We start from the raw sequence: 11,587 nt of genomic DNA, 5'->3' as shown, positions 1-11,587 counted from the left end.
GAAGCAGGAGGAGGAGAAGGAGGAGGATAAAAAGGAGGAGGAGAAGCAGGAGGAGGAGAAGCAGGAGGAGAAGAAGGAGGAGGAGGAGAAGCAGAAGAAGAAGAAGAAGAAGAAGAAGAAGAAGAAGAAGAAGAAGAAGAAGAAGTGGATCAAATTGTACAAGTAGGTCAGACCGAACACTTTCGAAATATGGATTTGACACAAAACACCTCCCTTGATACTCATATCGAGAATATGAAATGAACACATATCGAGAATATGAAATGAACAGCTTTCCTATTTCGCTATCTTGCTTGGATAGCTTAGGCTTTTTCTTCCTCATTCACCAATCTCTCTCAGTAGGGAAAAGAGGAGTTATGGTATAGAGAATACCGACCTACTGGATGCATTGATTAGGGACAAAGACCTGGTATTTTAAGTCAAGCTTAGGCGAAGAGGTCCTTGAACCGCAATCGATGGAAAAGATCAGAAGAAGAAGAAGAAGAAGAATTGGATCAAATTGTACAAGTAGGTCAGATCGAACACTTTAGAAATCTGGATTTGACACAAAACACATCTCTTAATACTCATATCGAGAATATGAAATGAACAGCTTTCCTATTTCGCTATCTTGCTTGGATAGCTTAGGCTTTTCCTTCCTCATTCACCAATCTATCTCAGTAGGGAAAAGAGGAGTTATGGCATAGAGAATACCGACCTACTGGATGCATTGATTAGGGACAAAGACCTGGTATTTCAAGTCAAGCTTAGGCGAAGAGGTCCTTGAACCGCAATCGATGGAAAAGATCAGGAGAAGAAGAAGAAGAAGAGGAGGAGAAGGAGGAGGAGGAGGAGGAGGAGAAGAAGAAGAAGAAGAAGAAGAAGAAGGAGGGTGGACATGCTCATGATCATGTTTTTTGACCTCACACCTGCTTGCATCATCTAAAGCAGAAGGACACATTATGTCTTCCAATGTTGATCTGTGAGGACAGCAAGGATGGCGCAGACCCTAAATGCACACTGGAAATGCGCATGCTCTAGAAGTTGCAACTGCCATCTTGAGGAAAGAGGTCAACGCATTGATTTTGACAAGCCTGTCCTCGACGCAACCACAAAGCCATACAACGCCACCACCTGTGTGCGCCCATCGTCAATTGCCCGTTGCCAATTTCTCGTTACACCACACTGCCAAGCTTTGCTATCTTCGACCTGAAAGGAAACACGCTGCTCCACCTCAGGCACCCTCCAGCTAACACATGCTCCAAAACATGCCCTCAAAAAGGAGTGTCGCGCCGAGAACCGTATGATCTAGGAGGGCTTCGTACAGAGCAATTCAAGAGAGGAGACGAGAGGTGCAACCATGATGCCCCTCTCGCTCCCCTGAGGGCGATGGAGCGTCCCCGCCTCCGACCGCCGCCAACTCTCACATCCCCTCTCCCCCGTTGTCGTCGCCGCCAGAAGTCATCGGGCGATATGCCCGGGCGATGTCGGCGGCGGCTTGCCCTTACCCGCGTCACAAAAGGCCGGTCTAGGCCATCCCCTTCCATGGCGGCGGTGCTCCTCGGGAGGCCATGGACTGTCACAGCCGGGATATGTTGAAGACGGTGGCACTCCTGCGACAGGGATCCACGGCTGCGGTCGGCGTCTCTGGCTCAGCCATGGTCTAGGGTTCCCGACGCCATATGGGCTTGGGTGGGCCCATATGCGCTCGAGAGGGCTGGGCACTGCGGGTATGGAGCTTCCTGGAGGTGGTGGCGATGACAAGGTTGGGAAGACCGGTGGCAGCGTTGCGGCCTGCTTATCGCTGCAGGGTGGTCGGGGCTTTATGGGCATATCTAGGCCCGACCGGGCTAGCCAGGGGTCTGGTGTGCCCCCGTTGCTCTGTCCGGTTGATGACTGCCTCTCGGCGGTGGAGGTGGGTTCCTCCTGCAGCTACGAAGCTGCTGCTGGTCGTTTAGTCAATGTCGTGTGTCTCCGTCCTTGAGCCCGCATGTCGGTATCTCGAAACTTCTGATGATGGTGACTGCAAGATCGTGGTGGAGCATGCTGGTGGGTGAAGCTAGGTGGCGGTGCCCCTTGCGCCATAGTTTTATTGTGGATGGGGGCGGGAGAAATCCGTGTCAGCTAGCCTGACCCTGACGCGGTGCCGCTGTCTAGTGGTGACATTCCTTCCCGAAGGGCGTCATGGGAATCCCCTGTCCAGTGTACTCTTCGTGTCGGGGGAAACCCTAGGACCGTTCTGGTGCGGGCAACAACGCCGTGTCGACGGTGATGCCCTTCTCGAAGGGGCTGCTTGGCACGTGGTGCTTTGGGGTACTTGGAGCGTGGTGGGTCATAGATGGAGGGCGCATCGGTTGTGGGTCATCATCGTTTCGTTGCTTTGCCATTGCTTTCATTTCTTTTCTTTTTGGGGATGTTGTTGTTGTTGCCCTAACATTTTCCTTTGTTTCGAACTGTTGTATCGGTGTAGTTGCTATATTAATATAGTGGGATGAAAGCCTGTTTCGGCGATAATGAATTGAATTGAAATGAAAAATGTAGTGTAGAATTCAAGAGAAAATAAAATCTGCAGTGTAGTGTAGAATTTATTGTGTTATGTAGAACTTATTGTGAAGTGTTGCCGAAAATTTGCAGATATCCAAAATTGAATTCGTTGTTATACTAGTCGCGCCCGTGACTAAGACTATTCCGACTCTTCTGATAATGACCGCAACCCCAGCGAATCAGCGAAGATGAGAACATTATTTTCAAACCCCAGACAAGTCAACTTTGCAGGTTTTCAAAATGGGCTTATTAACTTTCCTTAGGTGCTACTTGGCGCACTCGCAGCCCCTTCGCACGTCGCCCTCCGCCCCTCCCCCTGCTTCCTTGCTAGTTAGTCGCCGTTTATTCCAGATTTCCAGGCCACTACTAGCTGATCGTCATGGCAGCAGGACTACACTGAGGGATAAATTTAGTACCACTCAGAAATTTAAACTACTAGCTGATGGTAGACTAGAAAATTTGGCGACTAACTATAGCAACGTTCCAATTTTGCCCAAAAATTCCAGAAAGAGGCCAATAGAAGGGTCACGGCATGCAGTAGACTCACGTCAACGCCCAATCCCGATAGATCACCATCGAATAATCTACACCTCTGTATGCCTACTCGTATGGTCTATAAAAAGCAGCTTAACCCAACACAAAGGTACACAGCCCGCAGTACAGCAGCAGCATAGCCGTAGCAAGCGAGAACATATATATCAGATCAGAGATTCAAAGATGAGGACGCAGCGAAATGGTCTGTCTTTCCGCGCGCTGCTCGTGATGGCTTTCATGCTCATCGCTGCCTTCCAGGCCGTCTCTGTGCAGGGAGGTAAAGTGCAATTCTTTCGTTTGCTTGGTTAATTCAGTTACTGAAGTAGTCTACCTGAAGCATTGTTTTCAATAACTAACTGTCCACTACTTTGACCACAGGGAGGGCTATGAAAGAAGTCGTAGGTTCTGAAGCGATAACGGCCAATCCACTGAACCCAGGCAGCACGCCGGCCGTCCCCCGTGGCCAGCCTTACACCAGGCCCGGATGTACCAAGACCTACGGTTGCAACCCACCTGCTGCGCCGTGACCTAATGTGTGGCAGAAGCCTTTCCGATTACATGTTACCAATCACAAGTATCACATAGAAGTATGGAGAATATATTACAGAATAAATATCCGTGGTCGCTTTGAAAGTAGACCGATGTAAGGTCGCTGCGTCTCTAGTTGCATTACATGTAATGTTAATTTTAGGTGCTATATCCACTGCAATGGACCTGCTTGTCCTATATATCAAGAAATGCAGGGGTTATTTTACTGTCCAACCGAAAGATATCACTGAAGATATTAGTTTTATGACTAATTCTTCCATCAGTTTCGTTGTCAAGGTGGATCTAATATAGAATTATGTGATGTGGAACGTACACATAGTATTGATATGTTCGGAAAATAAAAATGAACAGTAAAATTGTTGGGAAGTGCTGCAGCTAGCACTGGGCCGATTCCCATGCATCCCTTTCACGGTGATGTTCTTCAAACCACTGCGGCAATGGACAGACATTAGTATGGAACGCACTGTTAGAATATATGACCTTCCGCCTGGGTCGTCTCACACCATGGTTACTCGTGCCAAGAGGGCATCGTGCAGCCAAAAACGATCTTTGATCTTTATGTTGAGGGTTTATCTACGATTTCGAAGACTTATCGTGGAGCGCTCAAGGACCCAAACTAGCACTCAGCTATGGTTGAGGCATACGAATGCTCTCCTATCCAACACCTTTGGAACCTCATTGATCCACCTCACAACGCCAACACTGTTAGAGGCAAGTGGATTTACCGTCACAAGATGAAGTTTGATGGTTCTTTGGAACGATACAAAGCACGTTGGTTGCTCACTTGCTCTGTGGATTTACTCAACGTGAAGGTGTTGATTTTCATGAAACTTTCAGCCCAGTTGTCAAGACAGCCACTATACGCACTGTGTTGTCAATGGCACTCTCACACATCGTCTCTATGCTCGTCAACCTTCAGGTTTTATTGATCCCAAGTTTCCTGATAAAGTGTTCTGCCGCAAAAAATCTCTGTATGGGTTGAAGGAGGCACATCGAACATGATTTTAGCGGTTTGCCTCTTTCATTGCTTCTATTGGGTTCATTGGCTCCAAGTCTGACAGCTCATTGTTTATCTATCAGCATGGCGCTGGCATGACCTATCTCCCGCTCTATGTGGATGACATCATCACGACTGCATCTTCATCGCATCTGTTACACAGTTCGATTGACACTCTTCGTACCAAGTTTAGTATAACAGACATGGAGAACCAACATGTGCTTGGATGGTTAGGAGGGCAGTGGAACCCCTAGCCCACCATAGTTCAAATCTCAGATTTGACACTTTGGTGTCTCATAATGACGGAATATTGTTCAGTGGGAGGCGATGTTCCCGTCGATAGCGAGGCGCATGTGGTGACTAAATCAATCTCAAGACCCGTCGGATCAGTTCTTCGACGCAGTCTCTTGGAGGTGCTCATAGGGGCAGTGATGAGGCCTGAGGCCATGATACGTCTCCAATGTATCTATAATTTCTGATGTTCCATGCTTGTTTTATGACAATACCTACATGTTTTGCTCGCACTTTATAATGTTTTTATGCGTTTTCCGGAACTAACCTATTAACAAGATGCCACAGTGCCAGTTCCTGTTTTCTGTTGTTTTTGGTTCCAGAAAGGCTGTTCGGGCAATATTCTCGGAATTCAACGAAACGAAGACCAAACATCATAATTCACCGAGACGGACCAGGAAACCGAAGGAGAGTCGAAGGGGAGGCCTGGGTCCCCCAGACCATAGGCCGGCGCGGCCTGGAGGGGGGCACGCCGCCCTATGGGGTGGGCCCCCCAGGCGCCTCCTTGCGCCGCCTCTTCGCCTATAAGACCCCTCATGACCTAAAACTTCGATACCAATTGACGAAACTCCAAAAACACTCCAGGGGCGCCGCCGCCATCGCGAAACTCCAATTCGGGGGACATAAGTCTCTGTTTCGGTACCCTGCCGGGACGGGGAATTGCCCCCGGAGTCATCTCTATCGACATCACCGCCATCTTCATCGCCGTTGCTGTCTCCCATGATGAGGAGGGAGTAGTTCTCCCCCGAGGCTGAGGGCTCTATCGGTAGCTATGTGGTTCATCTCTCTCTCCCATGGTGTGATCTTTATGTGATCATGAGCTTTGTATCACTATTAATCTATGTGCTACTCTAGTGATGTTATTAAAGTAGTCTATTCCTCCTCCATGATGTAATGTTGACAGTGTGTGCATCATGTAGTACTTGGCGTAGGTTATGATTGTAATCTCTTGTAGATTATGAAGTTAACTATTACTATGATAGTATTGATGTGATCTATTCCCCCTTTCATAGCTATTGGTGACAGTGTGTATGCTATGTTAGTACTCGGTCTAAATCTCAACGGTCTATTATGCACTCTAGAGGTTACTTTAATATGAACTCTGTGGAGCTTGTTTACTCCGGCTTCAGGTGTGCTTTTATAATCCTACACAATGAATGGTGTTTGTTATCCAACAAGAGAGTGTTTGAGAGTAGCATTTATTTATTCAGTTATGTGATCATTGTTGAGAGTGTCCACTAGTGAAAGTATGATCCCTAGGCCTTGTTTCCAAGTATCGAAACACCGTTTATTTACTATTCTATTGCATGTTTACTTGCTGCCATATTTATTTCAGATTGTTATTACCACTTATATTCATCCATATCACTTGCGTATTACTATCTCTTCGCCGAACTAGTGCACCTATACATCTGACAAGTGTATTAGGTGTGTTGGGGACACAAGAGACTTCTTGTATCGTAATTGCAGGGTTGCTTGAGAGGGATATCTTTGACCTCTACCTCCCTGAGTTCGATAAACCTTGGGTGATTCACTTAAGGGAAACTTGCTGCTGTTCTACAAACCTCTGCTCTTGGAGGCCCAACACTGTCTACAGGATTAGAAGCGTGTGTAGACATCAAGCTATTTTTTGGTGCCGTTGCCGGGGAACTGAAGAAAAGTTACACCACAAAGATTTCTAACTCCCACGTCAACTGCACGCCAGCAACTATTTTCTGGCGCCATTGCCGGGGATGTAAGGTAAAAGGTATTCACATCCTCCAACTACTAAGCTATTTCCTAGCACTGTTGCCGGTGTGTGAGTGCTCGAAGCTATTTCCTTTAGATCCTTGATACGCGTACAACACGCGACCGTTGGGAACCCCAAGAGGAAGGTGTGATGCGTACAACGGCAAGTTTTCCCTCAGTAAGAAACCAAGGTTTATCGAACCAGTAGGAGCCAAGAAGCACGCTGAAAGTTGATGGCGGCGGAATGTAGTGCGGCGCAACACCAGGGATTCCGGCGCCAACGTGGAACCTGCACAACACAACCAAAGTACTTTGTCCCAACGTAATAGTGAGGTTGTCAATCTCACCGGCTTACTGTAACAAAGGATTAGATGTATAGTGTGGATGATGATTGTTTGCAGAGAACAGTAGAACGAGTATTGCAGTAGATTGTATTCGATGTAAAAGAATGGACCGGGGTCCACAGTTCACTAGAGGTGTCTCTCCGATAAGAATAAGCATGTTGGGTGAACAAATTACAGTTGGGCAATTGACAAATAAAGAGGGCATGACCATGCACATACATGTTATGATGAGTATTGTGAGATTTAATTGGGCATTACGACAAAGTACATAGACTGCTATCCAGCATGCATCTATGCCTAAAAAGTCCACCTTCAGGTTATCATCCGAACCCCCTCCAGTATTAAGTTGCAAACAACAGACAATTGCATTAAGTATGGTGCGTAATGTAATCAATAAATATATCCTTAGACATAGCATTGATGTTTTATCCCTAGTGGCAACAGCACATCCACAACCTTAGAGGCTTCTGTCACTCCCCAGATTTAATGGAGATATGAACCCACTATCGAGCATAAATACTCCCTCTTGGAGTTACAAGAAAAAACTTGGCCAGAGCCTCTACTAGTAACGGAGAGCATGCAAGATCATAAACAACACATAGATAGATTGATAATCAACATAGCATAGTATTCATTATTCATCGGATCCCAACAAACACAACATGTAGCATTACAGATAGATGATCTTGATCATGTTAGGCAGCTCACAAGATCCAACAATGATAGCACAATTAGGAGAAGACGACCATCTAGCTACTGCTATGGACCCATAGTCCAGGGGTGAACTACTCACACATCACTCCGGAGGCGACCATGGCGGTGAAGAGTCCTCCGGGAGATGATTCCCCTCTCCGGCAGGGTGCCGGAGGCGATCTCCTGAATCCCCCGAGAAGGGATTGGCGGTGGCGTCTCTGGAAGGTTTTCCGTATCGTGGCTCTCGGTACTAGAGTTATTCTCGACGAAGGCTTATGTAGGCGGAAGGGTAGGTCAGGGGGCGCCACGAGGGGCCCACACCACAGGCCGGCGCGGCCAGGGCTTGGGCCGCGCCGCCCTGGTGTGGGGCGGCCTCGTCGCTCCACTTCGTTTCCTCTCCGGACTTCTGGAAGCTTCGTGGAAAAATAAGATCCTGGGCGTTGATTTCGTCCAATTCCGAGAATATTTCCTTACTAGGATTTCTGAAACCAAAAACAGCAGAAACAAAGAATCGGCTCTTCGGCATCTCGTTAATAGGTTAGTGCCGGAAAATGCATAAATATGACATAAAGTATGTATAAAACATGTAGGTATCATCGATAAAGTGGCATGGAACATAAGAAATTATCGATACGTTGGAGACGTATCAGCATCCCCAAGCTTAGTTCCTGCTCGTACCGAGTAGGTAAACGATAACAAAGATAATTTCTGAAGTGACATGCCATCATAATCTTGATCATACTATTGTAAGCACATGTAATGAATGCAGCAATCCAAGACAATGGTAAAGATAATGAGTAAACAACTGAATCATATAGCAAAGACTTTTCATGAATAGTACTTTCAAGACAAGCATCAATAAGTCTTGCATAAGAGTTAACTCATAAAGCAATAAATTCAAAGTAGAGGTATTGAAGCAACACAAAGGAAGATTAAGTTTCAGCGGTTGCTTTCAACTTGTAACATGTATATCTCATGGATATTGTCAACATAAAGTAATATAACAAGTGCAATATGCAAGTATGTAGGAATCAATGCACAGTTCACACAACTGTTTGCTTCTTGAGATGGAGAGAAATAGGTGAACTGACTCAACATGAAAGTAGAAGAAAGACCCTTCGCAGAGGGAAGCATCGATTGCTATATTTGTGCTAGAGCTTTGATTTTGAAAACAAGAAACAATTTTGTCAACGGTAATAATAAAGCATATGTATCATGTAAATTATATCCTACAAGTTGCAAGCCTCATGCATAGTATACTAATAGTGCCCGCACCTTGTCCTAATTAGCTCGGATTACCTGGATTATCACCGCAATACATATGTTTTAACCAAGTATCACAAAGGGGTACCTCTATGCCGCCTGTACAAAGGTCTAAGGAGAAAGCTCGCATTGGATTTCTCGCTTTTGATTATTCTCAACTTAGACATCCATATCGGGACAACATAGACAACAGATAATGGACTCCTCTTTAATGCATAAGCATTCAACAACAATTAATTTTCTCATATGAGATTGAGGATATTTGTCCAAAACTGAAACTTCCACCATGGATCATGGCTTTAGTTAGCGGCCCAATGTTCTTCTCTAACAATATGCATGCTCAAACCATTCAACTCATGGTAAATCGCCCTTACTTCAGACAAGACGAACATGCATAGCAACTCACATGATATTCAACAAAGAGTAGTTGATGGCGTCCCTAGGAACATGGTTATCGCTCAACAAGCAACTTATAAGAAATAAAATGCATAAGTACATATTCAATACCACAATAGTTTTTAGGCTATTTGTCCCATGAGCTATATATTGCAAAGATGAAGAATGGAAATTTTAAAGGTAGCACTCAAGCTATTTACTTTGGAATGGCGGAGAAATACCATGTAGTAGGTAGGTATGGTGGACACAAATGGCATAGTGTTTGGCTCAAGGATTTTGGATGCATGAGAAGTATTCCCTCTCGATACAAGGCTTAGGCTAGCAAGATTATTTGAAACAAACACAAGCATGAACCGGTACAGCAAAACTCACATAAAAGACATATTGTAAGTATTATAAGACTATACTGTCTTCCTTGTTGTTCGACCCTTACTAGAAAATATCTAGACCTTAGAGAGACCAATTATGCAAACCAAATTTTAGCAAGCTCTATGTATTTCTTCACTAATAGGTGCAAAGTATATGATGCAAGAGCTTAAACATGAGCACAAAAATTGCCAAGTATCACATTATCCAATACATTATACCAATTACCACATCTAGCATTTCCCGTTTCCAACCATATAACAATTTAACGAAGCAGATTCAACCTTCGCCATGAACATTATGAGTAAAGCCTAAGGACATATTTGTCCATATGTAACAGCGGAGCGTGTCTCTCTCCCACACAATGAATGCTAGGATCTATCTTATTCAAACAAAACAAAAACAAAAACAAACAGACGCTCCAAGCAAAGTACATAAGATGTGATGGAATAAAAATATAGTTTCACTAGAGGAACCTGATAATGTTGTCGATGAAGAAGGGGATGCCTTGGGCATCCCCAAGCTTAGACGCTTGATTATTCTTGAAATATGCAGGGGTGAACCACCGGGGCATCCCCAAGCTTAGAGCTTTCACTCTCCTTGATCATATTGTATCATCCTCCTCTCTTGATCCTTGAAAACTTCCTTCACACCAAACTCAAAACCACACATTAGAGGGTTAGTGCACAATCAAAATTCACATGTTCAGAGGTGACATAATCATTCTTAACACTTCTGGACATTGCATAAAGCTACTGAAAGTTAATGGAATAGAGAAATCCATCATGCATAGCAAAACAGGCAATGCGAAATAAAAGGCAGAATCTGTCAAAACAGAACAGTCCGTAAAGACGAATTTCTAAGAGGCACCATACTTGCTCAAATGAAAATGCTCAAATTTAATGAAAGTTGCGTACATATCTGAGGATCACTCACGTAAATTGGCAGAATTTTCTGAGTTACCTACAGAGGATTAGGCCCAGATTCGTGACAGAAAGAAATCTGTTTCTGCGCAGTAATCCAAATCTAGTATGAACCTTACTATCAAAGACTTTACTTGGCGCAACAATGCAACAAAACTAAGATAAGGAGAGGTTGCTACAGTAGTAACAACTTCCAAGACTCAAATATAAAATAAAAATGCAGTAGTAAAATCATGGGTTGTCTCCCATAAGCGCTTTTCTTTAACGCCTTTCAGCTAGGCGCAGAAAGTGTGTATCAAGTGTTATCAAGAGATGATGCATCTACAGCAGGGTTTGGAGTTTTCTCAACCATGCATTGTTTTGCATATGTAAGTTTCAGAGGCTCCCTTTTCATTACCCTTAGGCTTGCTACTCTCATCAAACAAATTTTCGGGAACAATCCAATCAAAATTCTTTTCTAGTGCCTCGCACATTCCCAAGAGCTTGCAAGGTATTGATGTTTTAATACCCCCCTCATAATTAACTTTATTAGTGTACTTTTGTCTATCTTTTTCCATCTTTTCAAGGGTGCTAGCAAAGTTTGTATAAGAGCCAAGCATATTATATTTAGTAAAGACTTTTCTAGCTTCTCTTGCTACATCACCAAATTCTTTAAGAAGGGTTTCTAAGACAAAATCTTTCTTTTCTCCCTCTTCCATATCACCTAGTGTAAGAAACATATGCTGCATTACGGGGTTGAGGTTAACAAATCTAGCTTCTAACATGCGTACTAAAGAAGCAGCAGCAATTTCAAAAGTAGGAGCAAGTTCTACCAAGTGTCTATCTTCAAAATCTTCAACCGTACTAATATGAGTGAAAAAATCTTCTATATTATCTTTTCCAAGGATAGACCCTCGGCCTACCGGTACATCTTTAAGAATAAACTTAGGAGGAAACATGATGAAATAAGTAAAGTAAATGCAAGTAACTAATTTTTTTGT

General features: G+C 44.4%; 1 long non-coding RNA gene across 1 annotated transcript; it reads left to right on the top strand.

The window, feature by feature from the left end:
- The first annotated feature begins 3,176 nt into the window (after positions 1-3,176).
- Positions 3,177-3,819, top strand: LOC139829692 (uncharacterized). The gene is made up of 2 exons (XR_011752137.1): positions 3,177-3,334; positions 3,436-3,819. It is a non-coding gene; the product is annotated as an uncharacterized lncRNA (long non-coding RNA).
- The last annotated feature ends 7,768 nt before the right edge of the window (positions 3,820-11,587 follow it).

This window comes from Lolium perenne, chromosome 2, assembly GCF_019359855.2.
Source record: "Lolium perenne isolate Kyuss_39 chromosome 2, Kyuss_2.0, whole genome shotgun sequence".
In the NCBI taxonomy this organism is placed as follows: domain Eukaryota; kingdom Viridiplantae; phylum Streptophyta; class Magnoliopsida; order Poales; family Poaceae; genus Lolium; species Lolium perenne.
Note: the sequence above shows the minus strand (reverse complement) of the source record. Positions and strands in the feature narration are given on the sequence as shown.